This window comes from Urocampus carinirostris, chromosome 13 (assembly GCF_059441175.1).
Source record: "Urocampus carinirostris isolate Australia breed hairy pipefish chromosome 13, RoL_Ucar_1.0, whole genome shotgun sequence".
NCBI lineage: Eukaryota > Metazoa > Chordata > Actinopteri > Syngnathiformes > Syngnathidae > Urocampus > Urocampus carinirostris.
Window position 1 is genome coordinate 5,532,461 of NC_142361.1, and position 26,774 is coordinate 5,559,234.

General features: G+C 38.1%; 1 protein-coding gene across 5 annotated transcripts in view; it reads left to right on the forward strand.

Moving 5' to 3' along the window:
• The window catches only part of ehbp1 (EH domain binding protein 1), a 278,859-nt gene that overhangs the window by 232,485 nt on the left and 19,600 nt on the right, over positions 1-26,774 (forward strand). The gene's annotated exons all lie outside the window — the stretch shown is intronic.

Consider the following 26,774-nt stretch of genomic DNA (forward strand, 5'->3'; position numbering starts at 1 on the left):
TTGGAGACCGGAATGTCTTTTTGAAAATGAATGCTGAGTCATCAAAACAAAAAGTGCTGACTCAACTTTTTGGCATTTTTTATAGCTCAACCCTTCTGTCTGCAAGACATTGTGTTGAAATTCAATGTTGTTGTGGCCTGAAAGAGGGGAATGTATTTCTGGAAAAAACTGCTAAGTTAACAAAACAAAAAGTGCTGAGTCAGCTTTTTTGGGGCATTTTTTACATCAAGCGTAACCTACCTGAATGCCTGTGAAAGATGGTGGTCATATCTAAACTCTTTCCTTCTATTCTTCTGTGGAGACACACAAAGAGGCATACATAAATACTTAAATCCCAAACGAAAACTCCACCCTTTTTTTTCTCCACCCTTGCTTTGCTTGCGGTTAATATCTAGATCTGAAGTTGGTCAAGCTTGTTTGTGCAACAATTAACTTGATGTGCCTGGAAAGTAAATCTGCTACTGCTTGAATGGCATGTTTAGCAAAGCGCTATCCATCAACAGTCCTGTAAATCAGACTTCTGTAATCCTGGATATAGAGTGCAACGAGCTCGGTAGCCTAGATGGTAGGGCGCCTGCTCAGAGACTGGGTGGTCGCTGGTTCAAGCCTCGGCCGAGTCATACCTAAGACTTACAACATTGGTACTCATTGCCTCCCTGCTTGGCGCTCGTCATTAAGGGTTGTAATTGTAGAGTGGAATAGTAGATACAGTGGGACCTCGCTACTTCGCGGTTCCACGTTCGCGGTTTCAGAGCTTCGCGGGTCTGAAAAATAACAATAATAAAATACAATAATTTTATTTTTTTATTTTTAAGCATTTTCGAAGGGGCGTCGCTACTTCTTGGTTCCACGTTTGCGGGTTCAGAGCTTTGCAGGTCTAAAAAATATAAAAAATAAAATGGAATAATTTTTTTTATTCTTATTTTTTTTTTTAACCATTTTTGAAGGGTCGTCGCTACTTCGCGGCGTTTCACTTTTCGCGGGTGGTTTTGGTCCCCATTAACCGCGATAACCGAGGGATTACTGTATATTCATGGCTATCCTAAATACATGATTTACACCAAATTTCTTCTTTTAATGGTACTGGAGAAATTGGGAAATTGTCTTAGTAAGTCTTGAGAAAGTGCTTGTATTTGACAATGAAAAGAGTGTATGAACACTGGCACAGTATTGGAAGTTATATTTGTTAGGAGTGTGCACTTAAGTGTAGCATTTATTGTGCTCTATTGTATCATAAATTGAGAAATCGATGAGTCACCCTCACTCTATTAGAGATTATCCCGCAAATGAGTATCGAACGACTGTGTCTTAATATGTCTGATGACTCGAACTTTTTAGTTGTGTTAATCCACTATCCGTCTTGACTTTTACTAAAGATTCATGCTGGGCGACATGCACTATATTCCATGTCCACGTTTGCTCCGCTGCTTCCGGCCCCGAAATAAAAATTCACAGAACACCTTTGAGTATATTAGGATGGCTTGCTTCTTTTCTGCTGATGAAGCTTAGCCGTAATCATTGTAACTTTGGGCAGATTACTGACGTGGCTGCCTTGTAAGCGCCGGCGGACTCATTTTGACCTCCCCGGCGCATGGCTTAAAGACACAAGAATGGCATTTTAGCAACTTTAATGGGATAACCGCTCTAATCTTCCGACAGGCACACGAGGAAAAGTGCGAAGGGTATAATACTCTGGTCGCTTGGCCCAACCCGGGATTTGCACGACCCTTGTTGTGGCTTTTTAATCACGACTTTACCGTTTTTTACACTCTTAAATGTTTTTACTCTTACTTTGCTTACATTTACAGCATCCTAAACTATTATCCCTTAAATACATTCAATATTATTGGGTATATCCACAAAAAGTTGAGAGGAGCCAAAAGGTTTTTTTTTTTTGCTTAAAGAAGAGCTTTTTTGAAAAATTACGAGTAGTCCCTGAACGTTCTGTGCGTCTCCTGAGGTGTTCTTAAAAAGTTGAAAGTTGAATTTTTTTCTCTATTAATTATTAACAATGTCCCACTGTGTTCAAACAGCCTTTATGAAAAACATTCCCACTGATAATGATAATTTTCTATTATCAAGTCATGTCTGTACCATTTTTGGGATCCATAAGGAATACATTTCAAATAATGGTCATTAAAATAACATTGTGCACAAATTGTTATCCGACAAAAAACTGATGCCGTTGCAATGTAACGCTCAGAATAAGAAAAAATGGAGGGTGTTTACACTCCTTAACAGTAGACAGCTCAGTCTCTTCTACGTCTTCAGTCAGAGGGACCGCATCTCACTTTATTGAGATCATTTTGGTTTCATTTCATTTTTCTGCCCATAATCATGGATCCTAAGAAAGATGGTGATAGGGGAGACGAAAAAGTGGAAAACGGTGCCAACAGCAATCAAGTCTAAGAATGAAGTAATTGTGAATTACAAAAATGGTATACGAGTGTCTGCTATTGAAGCGCTGCTAGAAGGTATAGTCAATTGTTTAAAAATGCTGTATGATAATACAGGTTTCCACGAATACCTGTAGCAGGAGAAGTTTCCTGATTTGACTCAGCTACATTGGTTGCCGTTGTTGTTAGTGTAAAGCGTCCTCCTGCTCTTCAGAGATTCACTGGGTAAAAAACATTTTCCCGAAATGTTAAGAGCAGTGATTAAAGAAATTGTCATAATGGGACAAAACCCAAAATCTTTTCCTAATTGTAATGTATAGGAACAGTACATCCTTAATTAATATTTTGAATTTTATTTAATATATGGCTATTTTAAAGCAGTTTTAGGTTGTTGCTTATATGGAATGTTTGCTTATATGAAATAACTTGAAGTCTTTTTTCGGTTTTGCTGGTCATTTTGTTTTTTGAACAAAAAAAGGTGAACCTATTATACTCTCTCTTCTTTTAACTGCACTATTCTTTCCTTAGAATAATTTGGAAATTTGCAGCTTGTCATTAGATGATGGACTGGTTGGTGCTGTAGTCAGACCAGTTGAGAACCAGCCAGATGGCAGACACCACGATCGCTAAGAATTTCAGTTTTGGCTATGACACCTTTAATCTGGAACACCCCCTGCAGTATGGGAATCCCTGGCATAGAAGGTTGGAGAATAAAAGACCGCTCAGGATCAGTGCCTTAAAAACTTATTGCCTTTTGCTTGCCTTTGAGGGCACAAAACAAAGACTTTTTTTCTGCTTTGTTTTGTGTGAAAATGTGTGTGTGTGTGTGTGTGTGTGACTCTGAGGTTCAACCGGGTCAGAACACAGATTAGCCCCCATCCAAGACCCTCCCTTCCCTTTTGCCTTCACTCCAACGCTTTCCGTTAATCCCGGTGGCCATTTGAATGTTTGAGCGACACAACAATTTAATTAAGAGTCAGCGCAGGCAAACGCAGTACTGCACCCAGTGCGGTGACACTACCCTCCCAGATGTGCATTACTCCTTCCCCCCAAAAAACATACTCCCTCCTCCTCTTCCACCTACTCTTTCTTATGTTCCCCAGCTCCATGTCAACCTTTCATACATTCTTTAACAGTGGGGATGAAAGGGGGATTTTTAGGAAGATTAGGGAACGGGATCCTCTAGGCATTGTCTGAAAATCCTCAGATAAAACGAGCCGGGTGGACGGAGTCAACAGGGGGGTTGGGGGGATATCGTTTGAGAGAGGGGCGCTCAAGGAGGTCGTGGGGGCTGCGCAGCCACTTGCCTAGGGACGTGTAAGTTACATTTTGTTGTGCTCGCTTTGTTTTCTCGCCGCTTTTTTCAATCTGTTTCGTTCATGCAGCCTTGGCGCGCTAGCAAAAAGGGCCGATTAACATTTTCAGTGAGTGAGAATTGGGGGTCTGCAACTGGGGGGTGGGGGGAGGTTGGTGGCTCACCCAGGAGAGAGAATTGAGAGGTGGACAATGTCCGCTTATGTTAATCTGCTCTTTATTGGAGCATCCCGCCAATGCTTTCATCAGCCGCCTGCGTGCCCCCCAAACTCCTCGCAGCGTGCACGCATGCACACGCACTAGCACTACTCCCAAATTCTACTCTTTGCCCGTTTTTGTTCTCAAACTCCCAAACATAGCAGATTACAGAGTAAAGCACTTTTATTTGAAATTGCGGTTTATTTTAACACAGCAGCTAAGTATAATGTGTTCACTGGTGTGTGATCTATTCCACACCATGTGTCTGCTTCAGTTTCTTTTTATTTAACATCTTTTTACATATTATTTTGAAATATTTTTTTGTGTTGTTTTATTTATCAAGATGGATACAATTCTGAGATTTTATTTGCTCTAATGAAATGAAATGATCTGCATTTATATAGCGCTTTTCAGGTCAATGAAGACTTCCCAAAGCGCTTTACAATGTGCTTCACATTTCGCAATAGCGGCTGGCAGCCATGTCTGCTCCCAGCATACCACACTGTGACTCTGTATGCCAGACTTCTCTCCATACGTAGTTTCATACTTATAAAAGATATATTGTTTGGTTTTGCATAAATATGTAAAATGCTTAAAAAACTTCATTTACTGTCATCAAAAATGACACACGTTTTTATTTGATGTGCCTGGCCAACCACCAGTTAGTGTGAGCCATGTTCAGTGTTTGGTTTTATAGTATTCTCTGAAAATCCCAAACCCGCCCTCTTTTTTAATGAACCACCTTTATTCCTATCAAGACAGACCCCTGATTTTTTATTAAAAATCGGTTTAAGATTTCATTTGACTTTTTCTTTGGTTAGAATAAGCATCATGACACATTCTCTTTACGATGTGTGGGCATTAACCAGATGTAAACTATGAGCACAATACCAACACCTAATTTACAATGTACCGTATTTTCCGCACTATAAGGGGCACCTAAAAGTCTTAATTTTTTTCAAGAGCTGACCATGCGCCTTATAATACAGTGCGCCTTATATATGGCTCAATATTAAATCGCAAGGTCTCGCAACTTACGCAACAGCCACCGACTCGATTTTCCCCCGAACGTGGAGTAGTCCGCGGTGTATGCTGGGATTTATATACCGGCGTTTCATTGGCTAACCAATGTGTCAATCATCATTTGAATCGATCGCTATTGGCTAAAGTTATTCGGAGCCTCAGATAGGCTAGAGGGCCGAAACAAACCCTGCAATTGGCCGAAAAAGATGTGTCAATCATCCGTTAAATCGATCGCTATCGGCTGAAGATATTCGGAGCCTCGGATTGGCTAGAGGGCCAAAACAAACCCTGCAATTGGCCGAAAAAGATGTGTCAATCATCCGTTAAATCGATCGCTATCGGCTGAAGTTATTCGTAGCCTCGGATAGGCTAGAGGGCCAAAACAAACCCTGCAATTGGCCGAAAAAGATGACTGAATAGCAAGCTTGCTAAAGTACGCCATAAAGAAACATGTTTCATTAGTCTTTATTTGTAAATATTTTACTCTCCTGGATTTACTACACTCACGGTCGTAAGAAGACCATGATTGCGTATCATTATTGAACGTGAGAACTTAGGTGAGCTATGCGGCTTTATATTTTCCCGGTATCTTGTTTTAGAACGATCTTGATGTTGCTGTGATGAGTTGAGTGAATTAAACTCAATTCCAAGTGTTTGTCATATGCACAGTAAAGTTGTGAGCGAAAAAGAAAATAGAAACTAAGGAATGGATGGCATTTCTTGAATCCCAAGACTTTAACCTTCCGAATGATATTTGAAATGATGCATTTGAGTGACATCGTACGGACACCGCATCCGCACGTGTCTACGACACGTATTTGCTTCTTTGCAAGCTTTGGGAATGTTAAGGGGGTAATCAGTTTGACTGAATCATCTGACTGTTTTGTCGACGTTCCCATTGTAGCGCCTTACAAGCCGGTGCGCCTTATCTTTGGAAGATATAGGACCAAAAACTATTTTTTTGGGGGTGCGCCCTATAACCCGGTGCGCCCTATAGTGCGGAAAATACGGTATTTATTTAATGTCCTGCAAATTCCAATTCATCATCAGATGAACTGAAATGTTGTTTCCCTCGTTGCGCTTTTTTGCGTTTATATCGTTCAGGGCGGCTTTCTCTGGTACCGTGAATTTAAAAAAGTGTTATAATGAGATCAAACCTACAGTAATGCCTTCGGGTGTGTCATCTATATTAACTGCAACCAGGGTTCTATTCCCGTTGCATCCAATGCGATTGTGGTCAGTGATATTGTAAAACATCGGGTATGAACATTCTTTTTAGGTTAAAAAAAATGTGCTTTATTCACAAATAAATATGGTCAATATTTTTTATTATTGTTGTCATCCATATTTTAAAATATGGAGTAAATTAGACACAAAATACAAATAACAAATGATAACTAGGTAAAATAGTAAGCATATTTAAGTTTATAAGGTTTATAATAAAAAGTGTGCACATTCTTAGTCAGAATTTGAATAGTGCAGTAGTGCAATGATTAAGTATTTAGTTTTGTTTGATTTTAGGTATTTACTTTTGAATTACAAGATTACCTCTTCTTAACCACTTGTTTTAAAAAAAATTTGAATATTTAATGATGCAGTCTATGTGATGGCCAAATAACATTCCAATGTATAAGAATGACTTTCTCATACTTAATTGTTGGGAAAAACCTCAATAGTTTAATGTGTTGATTGGATGTGTATAGGAATCCGGTTTTCTTCTGTATCACGGGACAGGTCAATTTTTGTTGTGAAGTAGAAAATCATAGTAGCGAGTGAAGAAGGTAAAAACTTTTTATATTACATCTGTTTGTATTCAGATGTTTTGTTTTTTTCTTCTGTATTTTATTTAATTTCAATTATACAGTGTGTCTACAGATCGGCAGCCTGGTCGCTCAATTAACAGCGTCTTTCTCATGGTAACACCGCTGGTGATGTTGGACAATGCAGGTTAATGACGGAGGTTTGGCCCTGGTAATTACGCCATTCACTTGCTAACACAGCTGCCGGCCACCCGGCCACCCCCTAACCCTTCTTGCCTCCCCCTGCCTCCAGCAATAGACCCCAACCGGACCCCCGTACACACTCCTCCCCGTTTCTCTATTGTAATCAGCACTCCGGGCTACAAATACCAACAGCTGTCTATCCCAATACATTTCCATTTAAATATCTATTACAATGTGAGCGTGTGAGTGCGTGTATTTGTGCATGTATTTGCGTGTTTGTGCGTGTATTAGAGTTTGTGTGTTGAGCCATTGTGCAGATACCGTTATTTTTACCCACTTTAATGATGAAACCTTCAAGTCTCTGACTGAACTTAAAACAGTAATTCTACATCTTAAATGATGAAACGAAACATCGTCAATTTATGTATACACGCTAGCTGAAGTGGGAAATAAAAGTTCTCCATTGGTTGTAGTGCAGACTTAAGCATATTTTCGACTATCTAATTTCGGGGCCGCACCTCTCCACATGGCTAGGCTGGCGGCGGATGACCTGCAGCGTTTGTACAGGTGCTTGAAATCCTTTAAAATGCTTGAATTCTAATATTGTGTTTTCACAAATCGAAAAATGCTTGGATGTTGTGTGAAGTGCTTGTGAATCTCTGAAATTGTTCTCATGTTTCACAACAAGTCTGCCTTAAAATGTCACAGACACTGACTGCTCTCTGGTGGCTTCACTTTGCAATTGCCTTTCTTCCTTTGTGATTAACAGCAGTTGACATTGGTTTGTATGAAGTTGTCCGATGAAGCGTCATCGCATCCACAGGTTGTGCCAAATGGCACAGATGCATGTTACACCGAAACAGGGCACTGTGAAATTTGTATTACTGAAGGAGTTACGTATCAATTAGGGACATTCTATGGTCCATGCAAAAAAAGTTAAGATCGCTTTTCCCAGTGGTAAATTGTAATCAGAAGAACTTCCTGCAACTGATAATGTAGGTTACATATTACCGTCATTTTACCAAACACCGACGTGGGGAGAGATCGTCTTAAAGAAGTTTATACGTTTATTGCTCAGAACCACAAATATATTTGCAATTAATCGAAATAAAAATATTATATGTCTTGAAAAATACACACGCAAGATTAATAATCGCATATATAACAGTCATATTTGTGGGTCTGCAAAATACAGGATTTACGCTAGATTTCCTCTCTTAATGGTACTTGAGAAATTGAAATTTTGTCTTTGAAAGTCCTTAAGGAGTGTTTGAATTTGGCCATGAAAAAGGTGTATGAACCCTAAACCTGAAGTGGGCGGAATCATTTAAATTTTTGTTCCAGTTCTCCAATTCTCCCCTAAAATGAATGTAAACAGGAGCCATGTGTAGCTCATTTTACTTGACGATTTTTACATAAGCTTGTAGACATTAAATGAAATAAAATAGATTTAGTTACTTAATTTCCATGCGTACTATAGGTAAAGGGCAAGAGAGGTGTATTAAAGTGAGGACACGAGAGAAAGGATTCATGTCGGTTATACGTTTCATCCTGTGTAGCTCTTTCCAGCTGCTTCCTGATTTTGTCATGCCTTAGAATGCTTAAAAAGGCCAAAACCTGATCCTTTGACCAGGGAATAATCTCAGAGTTTCCCATCGCATCACATTATCTCTCCTTCGTTTCTGCATCTAAAGCAGTGGTCTGCAACCTTTTCTGTATCACAGATTGGTTCAATGGCTGACCAAATTCTTGGCCCCCTGCCCAATAATAATATTAGTAAGAAGAATAATAGTAAGCCTGAGTCCACTGTGTAATCGCTTGGGATCTTGATGACATAAAAAAACCATTCGATTTTCCCTCATTTTTTACTCATGCTACCACGGTCTACAATGTTGTTTTGGCTGAACTATTTCCCGTAATGCTCCATTACAAAGTTGAAGAACATGAAACTGAAAAAAATAGTGTGATGATGAGATAAAATCCAATGCTTTTCCTACATCATCTACATTCCCATTTGTCTATTGGTTAGGATTTGGCGCTCTCTTTGCCGTGATCGAGGTTCGATAAACAATGCATCCAATGTTGAGCATATGTGGTTAGTGGGTTTTTTTCAACTGATCAATTATTGCTAAAATATGAAAATATACTACCGTAAGACCTCATGTATAACGCACACCCAAGCTTTGAGTTTTCAGGGTGTTTAAAAAAAAAAAATACAGAATAAGCAAAAAAACAAGGCTTCCTTTCAATGCGGCCCAGTACTAGATGAATCACGGCTGAGTACCAGTCCGTGACACGGTGGTTGCTGACCACTGGTCCAAAGTAAACCAACCAAACATCCAATTGAAAGGCGAAGACTCCGTGGAGTAAACGCTAGTCCAACTTTTCTTGGTGAATCACAGTACGACGCCCCTCTGCTCAAAACAAATCAAATATAACTGATTAGTAAAACACTTTTCATGCAATAAATTGCCACTCAAAAAGAGATATAAAATTATTGTAGGATAAGACAAAACAATCCCTCCTTTATTCCCGGCCTACAACCCAAAACCACTTAATACACGGACACACAAAATGGTTAAAATACCTAGACAAATAGTCATGTAAAGGCCTAAGTAGAACTTCCTCAAATGTCCTTCGATGATGGTTCCAAAAAAGTAAAATGGGAAAGATGGTATCCAGTTCTTAAAATTTGCACCAGCTTGTGGAACCAATTATGTGGAAAAGGGGACTTAGTGTCGGTTTCAAGACTTTATTTTTACACTTTTTTTCTTTCAAAAAACACTTTTTTAACATAAGAAAAATAAAATGAACTTGCTCCTTTTCATTGTTTTTATTCTATTTAATATGTTTGTTTTTGTTTTTGCATATAATTTTATAACCAGGAATATTGTCTTAAAAGTCTTCTCTGTGAAAGAATAGTATGGTAGGAAAAACTGCTTATTACATTTGCATTTACAAAATAAAATAGTTCAAAATAGGAAATCAGTACGAAAGAAATTTGTCTTATACGTATTCTTTATCTTGATTTATTGATCCAGCAACTATTCAGGTTTATTTTCCATTTTTTGAAAATAATTAGCTGCACATCTAATGTGTCCAAACACATATATATATAATTGTATATAATGTGTTTAATTTTTCAACTTCTCCAGCGAAAGAGCCATTTAAAACAATACTTTATGGAGCAGTTTTTTTTTTACTTGCTGTGTGCCAAGTTAAAAATGTTTAAAGTTTTATGAGCCCCTTTGCCATCTCAGTTTTATCACCGATATGAGAAGTAAAAGGAAGATGACTTATGTAGTAATGCCACAGTTTTAGATGAATTCATTAGTCATCCAACACCAACCCCCAATGTCACCAGGCGTGTAATATATGACACCCCTCAAATTTGTTCTAACATCTACCCCGTGGGGGTCTACCCCGAGCCCCCACCCAAACCAAACACACACATACACAAACGCTGGCTAATGGAGCAGGCGGAGCTACGTATGCTAAAAAGATTGTAGCTGTCCGTCAGCAAGCGGAAGAGGGCGGGAGTCCTCCTCGGGCTGTTATCACTGCATTGCATTCACTCACTTCCTCATTCACAAAATTTGACACTGCTAAGAGTGGGGCTAATGTTGCAAAGCAAATATGCCAATAAGCTCAGCTGAACCTTTTAGGATCGATTAACGGATCCTGCACTGATCGTTTTTATTCCTTACCTACAACTTTTGTATTTTCTACACTTTCAAGGCACATCGAATTATAAAATGCACCGCCAAAACTAGTCTTTTGTCATATGCTCATATATATCAGTGTTCATTCTACCTCTGAAAAGTTATGGGTCCCGGGGACTCGCATGTTCAAAAATCTATGGGTCCCAACAGATATCTATGGGTCCCCAAAATTTAGTGTTATATTGAAATTGTAAATCGGCGACAAATATATAATATGAATCAATATATTCAGGAGTCCCCAAACTTTATCCTGTGAGGGCCACATAGCTTTTCCCTTCTCTGATGAGGGGCCGGGGTCAGTTTGTAACAGAAAAAGTGTGATGATTGCAGGAGTGCCTAAATGTAAAAATGTATTGTTTTCAAGAAAGCCACAATCAAATAACCCTTTCTGGATTCTTCACATAACAAAAGTCAGAAAATGAATAACACTATTAATGAAATAAATAATAACCAAATAACCCTCTCTAGGCTCTTCACTGAAAAAAGCCAGGAAATAAATAACACTATTTATGAAATAAATAATTACCAAATAACCCTCTCTGGGTTCATTTGTTTTATATATTTTTGGGTTTTTTGTTCTTGTTGTTTTACCTGCAAAATAGATGGTAAATGTCAGTGTCACACGACACCATTTACTTGTTGACATTAAGAGTGATTTATTGAACAAATCTCATTAAATCACGTTTGGTCCCCTTTAACATGTAAATACAAAATAACATTGCCATCAATTGATACTTTTCAAGAATCATTTAACAAAAACACCATAACTGTACCTTCCAAAACAACTCACTTTGTGTTATATGGTAACCAAATATACATATTAACATCACAGTACACTCTTAACCCAGTCCCGCATAACGTAGCATACCTCACTCTGTTGCTTATGCTAACGGACGACTCACTCGTACTATTTCACTTTTTGTAAACTTTACAGACATCACAAACAACCTTTACAAACATATTTTCACATATTATCCTCCTCACAGTAAGTGTGTTACCAGTATAAACATCTCACCTGCAAAATAGATGGTAAATGTCAGTCTCACACGACGCCATTTACTTGTTGACATTAACAGTGATTTATTGAACAAGTCATTAAATCACGTGAGGTCCCGTGAGACTTGGCCCAAGCACCCTTCTCTGACCTGTGAGACTATGTCATTTAGTGGTGATATGCTGGCACTTCACTTTTTCTGCTTTACAAAACAACACCAAAATCCCAAAATATTTAACTTGTCAACAACCCTTGTTGCGCCGTATAAAATAGTTACTAACTAATAGTTAATAATGAAAATAGTTCATAAGTAAGGAACATTTTATTGCGAAAGTCCAACTTTATTATTAAATACAAATACACATATATGAAGAAAAAAAAAAAATCTTTCTAGTATTGTTCAGGGGGCAAATGTGGAGCCGGGCCGTATCCGGCCCGCGGGCCGTAGTTCGGGGACCACTGAATATATTCATTTAGTTTTAATCATCACTGTTTATTGATAATACAAATCAGTTATCACTTCAGGAGTTTTCAGTTCACAAAAATATTGTACAATATAAAAAATAATATTGCTGAAATATTAGTCTATATATTCATGCAGTTTTAATCATCACAGTTAATTGGTAATACAAGGCAGTTATCACTTCAGGTTTTCAGTTCATATATTCTTCGTGGTTTGCTGTCCCGCCACAGTTTTAATGCCTTCTCAAGGTCCAATAGCAGCAACGGAATTTCCATAGCTAATTTGTGGTTTTCATTGTCGTGGTGCCGATCGAATGTGCTCTTCTGAAAGTTCGTATTGCGAAATGATTTATGCAATCCAGTTTTTTTGTCACGCTGGGTACACGCATCACAGAACATGTAGCCTCCATTATCATCCTCCTCATAGCGTAACCAGGAATATAATTGAGTCAATTTTGGCAGATAAGTAATTTTCTTGCTAGGAGTATTCTTTTGTTTATTTTCTTTCTTCGAATCGTTCGCTTCAACATATGTGCTTTCCTTGCCGGAATTATTGCCGTTGTTATCACTCTCTGCATTTTGTTTCGACTTATTACTGACACTGAAGAAATGAATGAATTTTGTGTTGATTTATTCGGAGGCATACTTAACCGTCACTCGACGACAAGCACCACAACATTGACTTAATCTCGAAGCAACCAGATCTTGTTTGCGGAGATCGGCGTGCAGACGAAATCTTGAGCCGCGAGACCAAAACAACAATGGCCGATCGACCTGACGAAAAGTTTGGAGTGCGATAAATCTTTGTTAAAAAAAAAAAAGTAATCTGGTAATAATGACCATTTTGTGTCAAAAATGATGCGTCTAGTACGCGGGTAAACGAGAACACTGATATGTGGTGCACCGGACTATAGGGCGCATGAAATTGAGACTATAATAAGAGCTACTATGATATCTGTGTATATAATTACAGCATTTACTCGTGCAATGATTGATCAGTTGATATGGTTGCTGATTAAAATCGCAAAATATTGTTTGCAATGGGAGTCAAACCCAGGGCCATGACGGTGAGTGTGCCAACAAAAGCTACTGCAGCTTATCTTATTATCACACTATCTTTACTCATGGTGCCAGAAAATGTACTGCATAAGGTGGGTATAGGCTAGGATTAAAATAGGACCATTTCCAATTAAATCTACTGTTTTCTGCGGTGTATAAGGCATACTTTCAAATTTCTGGCCAATTTGGGAGTTTTTATGTCTGGCTTTATAGTCCAGAAAATAAATTAGTTTTAGTGACAATTTATTCCTACTTTTTTTTTTCTGGCTCTCGAGGATATATTTACATACAGAAGATCACCAGCCTTTTCTTGCTCTAATAGTTACTCCAAAGATTGACTCAAAACATCAACACAAACAAAAAAATTGTGGTGAAAGAGGCTCAGTAAAATCTACATGAACTCGCGCCGTACGAAACATGACACTGCAGACGCAACACGTTTAGCCCGCCACTAAAACGTTTGCGCTAACTAAGCCTCCGTCAATTAATGTGGCAGCCTGATCAGCTGAAGTTTACACTAGCATAAGTCAATCCTCTGTCAACTTAAACACAAACTGCCACTGTCTAAGCTCCCTCAGCTTCACACCTCACCGTGTGTGTAAATACACGCACTCGGGGGAGCTAAAGTACCTGGCTTAGCTAGCCCCGCCAAGCCACTGCTTATCAACAGGTGTCCCATAACACCAACATTAAGCCGAATCTTGGGCAATGTTGAGGTTTTAAAGGTAATCCCAAGTTCTAAAATATGAGATAAAATAGAAAAAATAGTACTGTATTTTCCAGACAATAAGTCTATCTATCGTACTACTGTACTATCTATTGATATAGAATATAATATATAATACAATATAAAAATCTATAGAACTTCATCAGAATATTTCAATTATTTTCCGAGATAATGCATTTTCAAAACAGCATGTCTTATCTTTGTCATCCTGAGCTGTTACATCATTGGAGGAGCACCAGGACCCTAGCAAGCCAGACACCATTTTGTTGTATGTGCTAATTACTCAAAAAAGTTACGAATGTTTTGAGATAAGTTTTGGTAGTTTTTGTCTAGGCGTTGGGTCACAGGTAGATGTTGTTATGGTACAACGAAAGAGGAGCAGCCAAAAAGGGGCTAATTGCCAAAAAATGAACTAATCAAATAAATTACATCCAATAATTAATGGCTACATTTTTAAAAGGACACAATGTTTCGAACAAACTGGGATGTCTTGTTATCTATCTCTGTCTCTCTAGTGTCACCAATTCTCACTCACTCATTATTTGCACCGTTTCTCCTCAGTAGGGTAACAGGGGTGCTGTCGCCCATCCCAGCTGTCTTCAGGTAGTGGGTAGGGCACACCCTGAACTGGTTGCCAGCCAGTCACTGGGCACACAGAGACAGACAACTCACACACATGTTTTTTGGAATGTGGGAGGAAACCGGAGTGTCCAGAGGAAAACCCATGCAAGCATGGGAAGAACATGCAAACTGCACACAGGAAGGTTTGATCTCATGACCTTAGAACTGTGCCGCACACTCGCTAAGCACTGCGCTGCCGGGCTGCCCCTCTCTAGTGTAAGTGATTGAAATTAGGATGGACACATTTTATCAACACATTGTATATATATATATATATATATATATATATATGAGAGACGTGTGAATAAGTAGATGAAGTGAATGGCGAATGTGATCAAAACTAATGTGAACGAGGAAAAGAGTCAAAAAGGTAAAACCAATGCACACTGGACTTCATTGTCCCCTAAAGTGTGGAACATAAATACTTTTTAATAAAATTGTAACCCTGCAATGTCAACCTTATTTCTACTAAATATTTCTGTAATATGATTCTGTGTTTTATCTGTAACTGTAACCTACAATGACATTTTTGGGGTGATCCTAATTACATAATATGTATTCCGTTCCTCCCCAAACGTACGTACGTGCGTGCGTGCGTGTGTGTGTGTGTGTGTGTGTGTGTGTGTGTGTGTATATATATATATATATATATATATATATATATATATATATATATACACACAAAAGGAGCTTAGAAAAAATGATGATGGGGGAAGCATTGATGTTAAGGAAAAAGATGAGGAGGGCCAGATGACTGAGCTATTCAGTGACTGATAAGAGCTGATGGAGGGGTTAATAAGCTATACTGATGGGTCATTGCTGCCTTTTTTGACATGGTGAAGAGCAGAATGGAGAATGGCTGAAGTGCGTGTCCCTGTGTGTGTGTGTGTGTGTGTGTGTGTGCTTGAATCTGCTTTTGTCACGTATTCCCTCTTAGGGTCCCTCAAAGTTTTCTTTCACCTTTTGCGGTGTCTACACTGGGCATCAGTTGCTGTTGGGGCTGGATGGTACAACTTAGTCATTTAGGATTCATAAATCCATTGGTTTAATAGGAATGAATTTTATGAAATATACATCTATTTTTGATGTTGACAGAATTTGGAGAAAAGTTTAGGAGTTGTCAAGAATAGTTTAATTTTCGTTTGTTGTTTTTTAAGTAGGTGGCAAAAATTCTTCTGAGTTTCTCAATATAGTGTCCACCTCCGTTCCTTCAAGGGACACTGTGTAATATTTGACCACTAGATGCTGCTGTATTGTGTAGTGCAATGGAAAATGAGTGCTACAAACCACAAGGAAGAGTACAGACTACAGAGACTCAAAGTGACCAAACCGCAATATGGTTATTATGTTTTAGCCCAGCCTTTCACATGTTTTTTGGATTTGAGGAGTACCCGTGGCAGAAAGATGGCGAACAATTATAGTCTCTAGATGAGCCTCATGTAAAATAAACCTCAGTAAACATATTGTAAATTCTATCGGGTTTTTTTTTTTTGTTACCACTAGGAGACGCAAAATGATACACAATACCCCTTTTAAAATAAAGATTGAAAACTGGTTCTTTTTGAGAACTCTTAACCAGTATTTTACCTAGTATTCTTTTACTAAAGGTTATCTAAATGGTTCCATGTGGCACAAGGATGTCACAACTTGTGCTGATAAATCCTTTGACTATTTTCCGGTTTGCTTGCCACTCATATGCTAATCAAACTTCTGCATCAACAATGATAGCCATATTGGTATTAGCTTCCGCTTTATACATTTAGCTGTAAAAAAATGTTAAAATTTTTAAAACAACGCTATTTCAAAACTGTTAGTAACTGACAACAGATGACAGATGAGCAAGCCTTTAGTGTGGGGGTATTTTGGTCACTTTGTGAGATCAGATCAACTTGTATGCAGGCGGGCCATGCATTTTACGCATAGGCATTCGGTAGCGCTACGTCTGAATCAATCCAACCCTCAAAAACTATAATGGTTATAAAACAGCTGCAACACGTATGAAAAAGCATAAATTATAACCCTATAAAATTGCACTAGTATTTAGGAATATAGCAACATTTTACTCACCAAAAATAATTTTTATTTGTGCACAAAATTCCTCCTCCTTTTTTTCCTCAAGAGGATTTCAATTACTCTGTCGTACAGATTATTTGTGTGTTTCAGTCCTTCAAGAAGTTATTTTCTATAACCATTGAAGCTAATGCTAAAAGTCTAGCCTGTCCTGTATAGAAGCAACCAGGGGGAAAGCAATAAAGGAATCTGACAGACAATTTGGAATTATCTAATATGTATTCATGGACAAAATATAATTAACATCACATGATTCAGATACTTTTTCAGGGATCAGAATTTTCCGCGGATCCGCGGATTTCCGCTGTTTTTGAACCCCAAAGGTCATTCCCGTAAATCGTCTAAATTCGATGAGAAAATATTTTGGGGGGGTGAGGTATGATACGTGACTGTTTCATCACCCCAAGTTAGCAGTAAGAGATCGCGAGAAAAATCTGCAAAAAGAAGCGCAGCGCATTAGCTCTATAGCAAATAGATCGACTCCTACCATTGGTCGATAGGTTCGCTGATAACCAATCAGCGGAGCTTTTGTTCAGAGCATTGGCTTTCTCAGACATGGCGCTCCTTCCGGTCTTTTCAAACGGTGAAATGAGTGTTTGAAAAAGTAAATATGAAAATACTAAGAAAAGAAGACGAGGCTTTTGTCTCCGAGATTGATAAAGGAATCAAGAATAAATTTAAGTGGTCATGGCTGGAGAAGACTGTCACAGTAAACGTTAAAATCGGCGCAAAGATCGAGGAAGTTACAGAAACTTTGAGCCAGTTCATCGCAAAGTGTGACGTTCCAGGGAAAGCAAAGTGTCTATACTGTGTCGATCTGATCAATTATGGTACGCGAGGTTGTGTGGCACTGATCGATCATGCTGAAATGAACAAGCACAAAGCAAAAATAGCTTGCCGGCGATCAAATTATGCACTCGGATCCGCATTTAAAATCGGCAGTGAAACTAACAGTAACACCACCGGTTCAACAATATTGGCCGTTCCAAATCCTTCCACTTCAAATACTAGCAGCAGTCAACCACTGGTTCCCCTGTGTGATAGAAAATCCCAATCTGAGGTATTTATAAATCTATTTATTTATGAAATGATTTTATCTTTTGTGTTTATACAATATTTAGAAGAGGATAAACAAAATTTATGACATGTATTTTCTTTAAGCATGTTCAGTTTGTGCATTCTATTTTCAAATTAATGATGAATGGTTATTAATGTATATATTTTCATATATATTGTTGATTAGTAGCTAAGTACAAGGTCCATCTTCATCATCAAAACACTACAACAACGGTGATGGTTGTAACATTGTAATCCCCCAATTGTTTTAAACATCTTAAAACTGAAAAAAATACATGGTTTCTGTTTTGTTGGATTTAATTCATTCTAGTGCAATTTTCACATAGCAAATAAGATAAATGGTGTTGGCTTCACGGGGTCTTTGCCACCCGTGAGCCCCCCACCGGGCTCCGCCCTGGACCTGGCCGGGGCCTGCGGCCCCTGGACCCTGGCTGTTTCAGCTGAAAATGAAAATCTCCATTCTGATCCCTGCTTTTAGGCCAGCAGGGAAGGCCTTACAGGCCCTGATGACCCACCACTGACTGTATCTAATTAGCTTAAACAAAGTGGCTTGTAAATCCCGTAAACCCATAACGGCAGTATGCATTGGTTCTAATTTTATAAGCGTCAAGGGTCAATCAGAAAGGCCGAATCTTCTCATAATGTTTTATCCTAGGTGGATGTGTGTTACCCAGTGAGCGTTCCTGCTGCTGACCGGTGTTTGTTTGAGGATTTTTTCTTGTCATGTCATTGAATCCAAAAAGAAAGCATTTCCTCAAAGGGCCAAGCCTGCTGATGAATATCGAGGGGTGCATGTGGTGGTCGCTTCCCCTACCGTGGGGTCTGTTCTTCTCCTCCTCCTTACCTGCCCTTGTCCCGGAGCTAATAACCCAGCTTCCTATATCAGCCACTCACCTTCATAATAAAACCCGGCCCCCCCGTGTAGCTTCAGATCATGTTGTTAATAGGATGATGCCTTTTGTGCCGAGATTATAAGCAGGGATAGTCTCTCCTCGCTTCTCTTGACGCTTACACACTGGGCCGCGGGCATCCTGCAGGGTGCACCCCGTGGAGCAAAGGCGGCCGTAAACTAGGCCTTTGTTCCCGCGGCTTGTACGCTAACAGGCCGGCTAATGAAATAGCTTTTGGAACCGTGTCAACAGGTAAGCCAGGCCGCCTTTAGCCGGATATTAATTACCTGAAGTGTGGCCTGGCACTTCATTTGCTTAGCGCTGATAATATGCTAGTGACAATAATAATGAGACAGGTAATTGAAGCGGGGAAAAACACCCCGGAGCAAAGTGGAGGCGAGTGGTAAATCATCTTGTTCGGTTCACTCGAGTGCTTCTGACGGGCACTATTGCTTACGAACAAGCGTCATCACAATTCCCGAGGGAGCTATTGAGTGAGCTTTATGTCTTTTATCCTTGTTTCATGTACCGGCACCTAACAAACGACATGCAGTGTGGACTTCTTTATTTACACATGTTAGCTTGTCTACGTTTATTGTTGGCCGTTAGTGTCGGCAACAAAAAAAAACACAACTAAAAATGGAAATTTTTCCTCTAAAATGAAAATAAATGTCTTTTTTACCTTGTTAACTCTTTCAAAACGGTACAGATAGTTCCTAATTCCGTAAGCTACATCCGGGCGAGCCATGGAAGGGTAGTTGGACATTTACATTGTTTCTTATTATCGTGATTGATGTTCATGTAAAGACGATACTATGTTCAAATTCTGCATCCTCTCTTGAAACTATTACATCATTTCATTCCAATAAAAGGCAGGACCTGTAAACATCATCCAGTTGTTCCCCTTATTAATGATTGCATTCCCCTTATCAAGCAATAATAAACTTACAAACACATCGCAGCACTTATTTACTCACAGCAAGACATAGTATGTAGAATACAAACAAAAATTATTTGTGTAAACAAGTTTATTTTATTTACTAAATAAATGCTTGGTCGAGCATTACATTTGCACTGCAACAATATTTTTTTGATTGAGGATTTATTTAAGCACAGCACGCTCAAAAAACAGCATCAACAATTTACCAACAAGAAAAACAGAATGTTTGCACACAAAAAAAACAGATCATATGACAATATATACATACACCTGTGCCCAAGGAAGTAGGCTGAGGCTAAAGCTTTTAAATGCCTATCCCTATTCCATGTTTTTTTCCTTGCAGGGAATACACATTCAAATCAAAGCCATAAAACAGCACCATTCCCCATAAAGAAAAATTAAAAAACAAAAACTTTACATTTCAAACTTAAAATTTCAACACAATAATGGTAAGCAAAAGTACTTATATTGGTCAGAACAAAATACCAACAATGTTAAAGACGCATGATCATTGTTGGTATTACGTTATATACTGTATATATTAGCAATCTACATTAATGTATTTGTCTGCTACCAGTTTCGGAGACAAGCAGGATTAGTTGAAACAAGATTAGGACAGCTCTATTTAGAAAACCTGCGCTTTTGGCTCTGCTCACTGGCTGTTGGTTTTTTAATAATATATCATCTATAATAAAAATAAAATATATATAACATATAATATATAAAGTAAAACTTTATGCAACAAATTATTTAGTAATTGGTTGTTTCATATGCTATATCCATGAATAACACATAAAATGGAAATTAATAGATTCACAGATCTACAAAAAAAGCAATGTTAGCCTTTTACACACTGGACAGATTTAAAGTCAAACAAGAACACAAAATCCCTGAACATGCAAAACAATAAAATAAGAAATTAGAAAATATTAACTCGTCAGTGCTTTAAATAAATGATAAAATGCACCCAAAAAACTATTTGCAATTCTATTTTAACAATTTAGACACTACATGCAAAACATATACCTTAAAATAAGTAAAACAAAAAGCAAAGGATCAACAGTCTTTAAGATTGGAATATTGAATGCACTCTGCTTCGGAGCAATATAATTTATAATAGTCCAAATTTGGCTTCTTTTTCTGCTTTTTATGCATACAGTACTTCTTTTTTGTCTTCCGTATTGAACAATATTATTACCTCATACCCGTAGAGCACCTTCGTGTTTGTAAACAAGTGTGACGTAGCCTAGCTGCGCGTGCATTGTAAAAGCAGAACGGCAGAATTCATTTCAGGTTATAGCAGCCTATTTAGACAAAAACATCCTAGATCAAAGATAGGAACAGCTCCAAATAGCATAAAGTATGTGTTAGCAGCAAGATAGCAACTTCAGTTTAGTCATCAATAATAATAATAATAATAATAATTTCCTTTGTATTGTCATTCTTTGTAACAATGTACACAGAACGAAATGTCGATACACCTGACCCGTTGTAGCGAGTCGATGCAGCCGCAGCCAACAGAGGGCGCCGCCATTATACCAATTAGGTATGTCTCGGCCGAGGCGCGAACCAGCGACCTCCCAGTCTCAAAGCGGGCACACTACCATCTAGGCTACTGAGGTCAACAAAAGAAAAAACGTTCTTTTGATTGATGTCTGATTTCTTCTTGGAAAGGGGCTGAAAATATTGAAAAATTGGCTTAGGGAGTGCTTTAAAAGTGCTTTAATTTGGCCATTGAAAAGGTCTACGAACACCATATATAACCAACTTTCTACAGGTATGCACGTTAAACGAAAACATGTTATCATTCATTTCATTTTTCAATTTACGATCCATTCATGATCAACCCCTTCCAAGTCCCTTTGGAGATCCTCTCTTAAAGGGCCTACCTAGAATCCACTCTGCAAACAATCAGAGGGGCTGGGTGTTGCCTTGCGTGTATCAGTTCTATCTTGCAAGTGTATATGTGTACGCATGACTGTCATGTGATGGTATCTGTGTGTGCTTTATGTCTTAGTGGTGCTAACTGTTGCCATCAGTTATCCATTTTTAACCAGACTTGAAAAATGCCAAATACTAATTCGGACCACGGAAGCCACTTGCATTTATAGTGTCTCATCTTTTAACAAAACTGTTTTATTCTCTGCGGTAAAAGCAAACTGCCACAGTCAGGCCAAAATCTAATGGTAAAGTGTGGCCTTAAAATTGAATATTTTTGTTTTTAACATGGACATTGAATTTTCTTAGCATGGACTGTATTCACCCCACTTTGACTTTTGAAGTTTTGTTCGAACGTCAGCAAAATGTTTTGTTTTTATTTAGTATATTGATAATCAGTCTTCTCTCATGACAAAATACTGAAAATATTGAAAGTGAAATTTTGAGTTGAATTTTAAATATTAGAGTACCTAAAACAATTAATCAATGTAAAGAAAAAATAAATGATACTCAATTTCATAATAATTAACCTTATTTCAATTTATTATTTATCCGTTAGCTGTTGAACTATGAGTATTGTCTTAGATTGTCCCAGAGATGTAAAAATATTGACCAAAAATGTTTTATTTTCTGTATGAATAAAGTATGAAGGGTAAAAAAAAAAGTCAACATAAATTAATTATTTATACCGGGAGTAAGCAACCCCAAATTGAAAGAGCCATAATAGACTAAACCAAATGTTTGGAGCCACCAAAAAATAAAAGCCTTATAACAAACAAATAAAAAAGTTGCTCAATTAATATTTATTTTAAACATTTTTACAGAATTTAAATGCTCGCGGGTTTTTGTTAGTGTAGCCTGAAAATGGTGAAAGTAAGGAATAGACTTTCAAGTACAGTCCAAATTCCAACCCAAACCCCCCAAAAAGATGAAAAAAAAAATAATTTGTTCATGTACTTCTAAGAACTGCACATACCTGCACGCGCCACACAAGCAGAGGCTGCAATGATGATTTAAGCCGGAAAATGGCGTCAGCAAGTAGAACATTTTCAAATTCTGGACAGCACCTTTGAGAATGTTGGTTTTGTGTTTGCCCTTCCACTTCTTTTTCTGTTTCCAAGCATTTAGAAAAAAATCTCCAGGGAGCCTCTAGGGCGATTCTAAAGAGCCACATGTGACTCTAGAGCCGCAGGTTTCTAAGCACCGATTTATACCTACTTATATGTTGACAATTTGGGGCCATCAAGTCTAGGACTTATAGACTGAAAAACCGCTTCTACCCTAAGGCAAAAGTTACCCTTTGGTAATAATCACCCTCAATTCTGTAAAATGTTTGGACGGGAATGTGCAATAATGATGAGGAATGATTCAGATTTTTATGTGTTTTGTTTCTATTTGTTTTTTGTTCTATTACCCTTATCTTATCCTAACTGAGGTATTGTATCTTGTAAATGTTTTTCAGTACGGCAGTTTTAAATTTCGTTGTGCATTTTACTTCTTGCAAAGACAATAGAGTATATTCTATTTTGGGGAATTTGGAAGCTGGCAAGTGTGAGTTTATTTTTTTATATCCCCTTTGTACTTTGATTGTATCGTATGCTAAAGTAAAATACAGCGGTACCTCCACTTACAGATGTCTCTTCTTACAAATGATTCTACATATGAAAGTTTCAGGTTATGAAGTATCTGAACAGGAAAATATTGCCTTTAGTTAAGTCAAAAATACACACAGTACGCGCTGCTATTTGCCACTGAGAGTTTCCCGAACGTAAACAAACTGGCTGCCGCTTCAAATCTGCTTGGAAACCAGTGAGCATGTGTGCTCCCCACATGCTCTTCATGTCACAGTCACAGTTCAGACTTCACAGACGAGAAGGAGGGTTTTCGGCAAGACGCAGCCATCATTCAATCAGCCCAAACTTAAGACATTTTAGAAAAAATTCATGAAGTCTCTGAATTTGTGGAAAGGAATCACCCGGAAAAAATAGGGACATGTCGGTTTGCCTCACGCATTTCTGGCGGATTGTCAAAAGCTGGCAAAAGCATATGTCTTTGGATCAGTTTTTCAATAAACTTGAGGCAACTAGGTAAATTAATATTTTTGATATCCTTTAATTATTGTTCTTTTTTCCCCCCATCTGGTTTTATGTTTATTGTGCGGTCATCTAATTTTAACATGTATTTCATGTTCTGACGCTATTTATGATTTATTAAAAAAAATATTCTACTTTACTTTTGCTTGGCTTGGAAGGAATTAGCACATATGCATAAAACATGCGCTTCCACTCACAAAGTTTTTCAAGTTACGAAGCTACTTCCAAAACGACTTAAATTTGTAAGTAGAGGTACCACTGTACACAATTTACTGTACTAATAATCACCTAATATCATCAAAAGGCAATAAGATAACTAAGTGACTCTCTTTTTTTCATCTAAGTTTTCTAACCTTCTCAAATAGTTTCTTTGTCTCATTCTATCCCCATCTTTTGCTCTCGTCCCCCTAAAATGAAAAGCACCGTCTGCTTGGCAGGCGCTGTGCAGGGAAGAGATATATTTCTAATCCCCTGTGGTGGTAGTCTCTAAGGCCGCCACAATGTCACAGGAGCTTAATATTTGCCGTGATTATTTGCTAGTTTTATTGGACTTGCGGGCGGCACACTGACCCGCCTTTATTCCGCTGCCGGCGCCCGTTTGAAAGTTGACTACAGTAATCCGGCGCAGCGCTAAATCCTGACGTGTCGCTTTCATTGCCTGCTGTCCATAATGGAATGACATCAGACTTGCGACATTGTACACATGCATCTTTTGTGTCACCCCTGAAAAGTCAGCATCTTTATTATTTGTGACAAAGTGTAATAATTATTTATATCTATAATATAATTGCTCCTCTCATATTGTTTGTCTCCATGCACTTAATGCAGTGGTCGGCAACCATTTCTGTACCAGACACTGGTTTAATGTCCGACTATATTCTCACAGCTCAGCCAAATAATAACATTCGTAATAATAATAATGACAAGTACAATACTTAGATAAGCCCAAATCCACTGTGTAAACGTTAGACCACTGGGGCTCTAAATAAACGGTTCTCTACTGGAATGGCTTCAAGATCTACCATTCCACCCTAAGGATAAGCTGTGAACCAAACAAGCAAGAATTTCCACTTTTTAAATGTATCTAGTGAAAGGACTGTGCAGTTTTAAGCAGAAATAGTATAACATATTCACCTTTTTCAGAAAACAAAATGACCAGCAAATCCAAAACAACTTCACGTATCTTTCACACTCTCACAGCCTACATTTAAGTATAAGTATATAAGTGCATATTAGTGACCCCCTAAAACTGCTTTAAAATATAAAAGTGTGTACTTAAACATCAATAATTATTTTATTAGGTAGTTAATACATATTTATATAGCAGTAGAAAGCCAAAAGAATACGAATTTTAAACCATTTACTATACTTTCTAGCAGGGCTTCAATGGCAAACACTTGTTCACTATTTCCATTTTTCGCAATCGTTTCATTCTTCGACTCGATTGTTGGTGTCACTGTTTTCCACTTTTGCTTTTCCTTTTTGCTATTCTTCTTGGATCCATTATTATGGGCCGAAAAATTGAATACAACTGACAAAATCACAATAAAATGAGATGTGGTCCATTTCAAATGTGCCAATTTACTGAACAGGTAGAAGAGATGGAACAGTGCATTATCACCATGTCCTATTAAGGATTATAATCGGCACTCTGTTTTTTACTTATTCTAAGAATTTTTTGCTAAGGCAAATGCCCGCGACCCACTTAAAAAACAGGTCCAGGACCAACCCTTTGGGACACACTGATATAGATTGCATAGGCATTTGATTATATTTTATCATTTCACTGTTTTTACTCACAGTACAACAATGTGCAACGTTGGTTTGGCTCAAATCTTTCCAATAATGCTCCATTACAACGTTCTTCAACGTGGTACTGTGAATAAAAGTTGTGATGCCTTTTCTTTGGTCATCTACAATCCCAGAGGCCTAGTGGTCAGGACTCGACTCTTTCACTGCTGCAATCCGGGTTTTAGTCTCGTTGCATCCAATGTTCAGCAGATGAGATCAGTGATTTTTGTCGACTGATCATTCACTGCTCAGTTAATAAATCTTACAGAGCGCTAAGCCACGCCCACCATAGTTATTGTATCCATGTATCACAAGCAGAGCAAATAGGGCGCCCGAAACAACGGCGAGCAACTCTTTAGTCACTATTCCTAATAGCATAGCTGTATCATTTCATTATGCAGACTCATGTCGAAAGTCAGTAGAAAACTGTATCAATTACTAGATGCAGAGTTATAGTCATGGCATCAAGGTGTCCAAAGAGGCTAGTAACCTTGTAATGTTATCGATCTATGAGCAAGTCGTCAGCCCCGTACCAACTTCACATAGGAATTGATTCAGACTTGCCAGCTCTGATGGACTCTTACTGCAAATGTAAAGCAGGGTATGTACACATTATTGTTTTCCCTTCTGTCAGACCTAAAAGAGTTTTAGATATGTCACCTCACTCTTATTTCTTGGCGCATCTAATAGTATAAAAGAAGCAAAGTTTTCAACAATTATTTCATTATGTAGGTAATACATATTGATATAGCGGTAGAAAGCTAAAAGTATAAAAAAAAATTAAACCATTTACTGTACCTTCCAGCAGGGCTTCAATAGCAGACACTTGTACACCATTTCCATTTTTTGTTAACCGTTTCATTCTTCGACTTGATTGTTGTTGTCACTGTATTCCCCTTTTGCTTTTCCTTAATCACAATTCTTTGCAGATAACATTTAAGTTCATGACCTTATCACTATTCTTTGCAGATGACATTTAGGTTCATGACTTGTGACTGAACAAACCCATTCTAGAACTTTCATGGTAATATACCAAATTAGCGTGGAACGGAGGAGTACACGTAATGCTGTGAGCCTGATAGGGTGCTATATTATTACTGACCCCACAGCAGCGTGAACTTCAATATAACAAAAATAAGACATCTACTGTAGAACAAATAACTTTTCGGTTCCCATCAATTATCTTCACATTGAGTCAATCGTGAGGGCAACAGCATGCCTTTATCCACTTCAAACACACTTCAAATTAGCTTTAGGCTGAGGAAAAGGGGCGAACTTTATCCCTACCATTGTTCCTGATACCTCTGATCAATGTTACAAGTGCCCTAGACACATCGTCGAACTGTTTTTGATACAAAACACTCTACTTACAAATGTTTCAGGTTACAAAGCTACTCCCTGGCCAAAATAAATTTGTAAGTAGAGGTACAACAGTACGAGCGTGTGGATCACATGTGATATAAAGATGGACAACCTAAATTTGGAGCCACCGACTGTCGTCATCCTCATGTTCTGA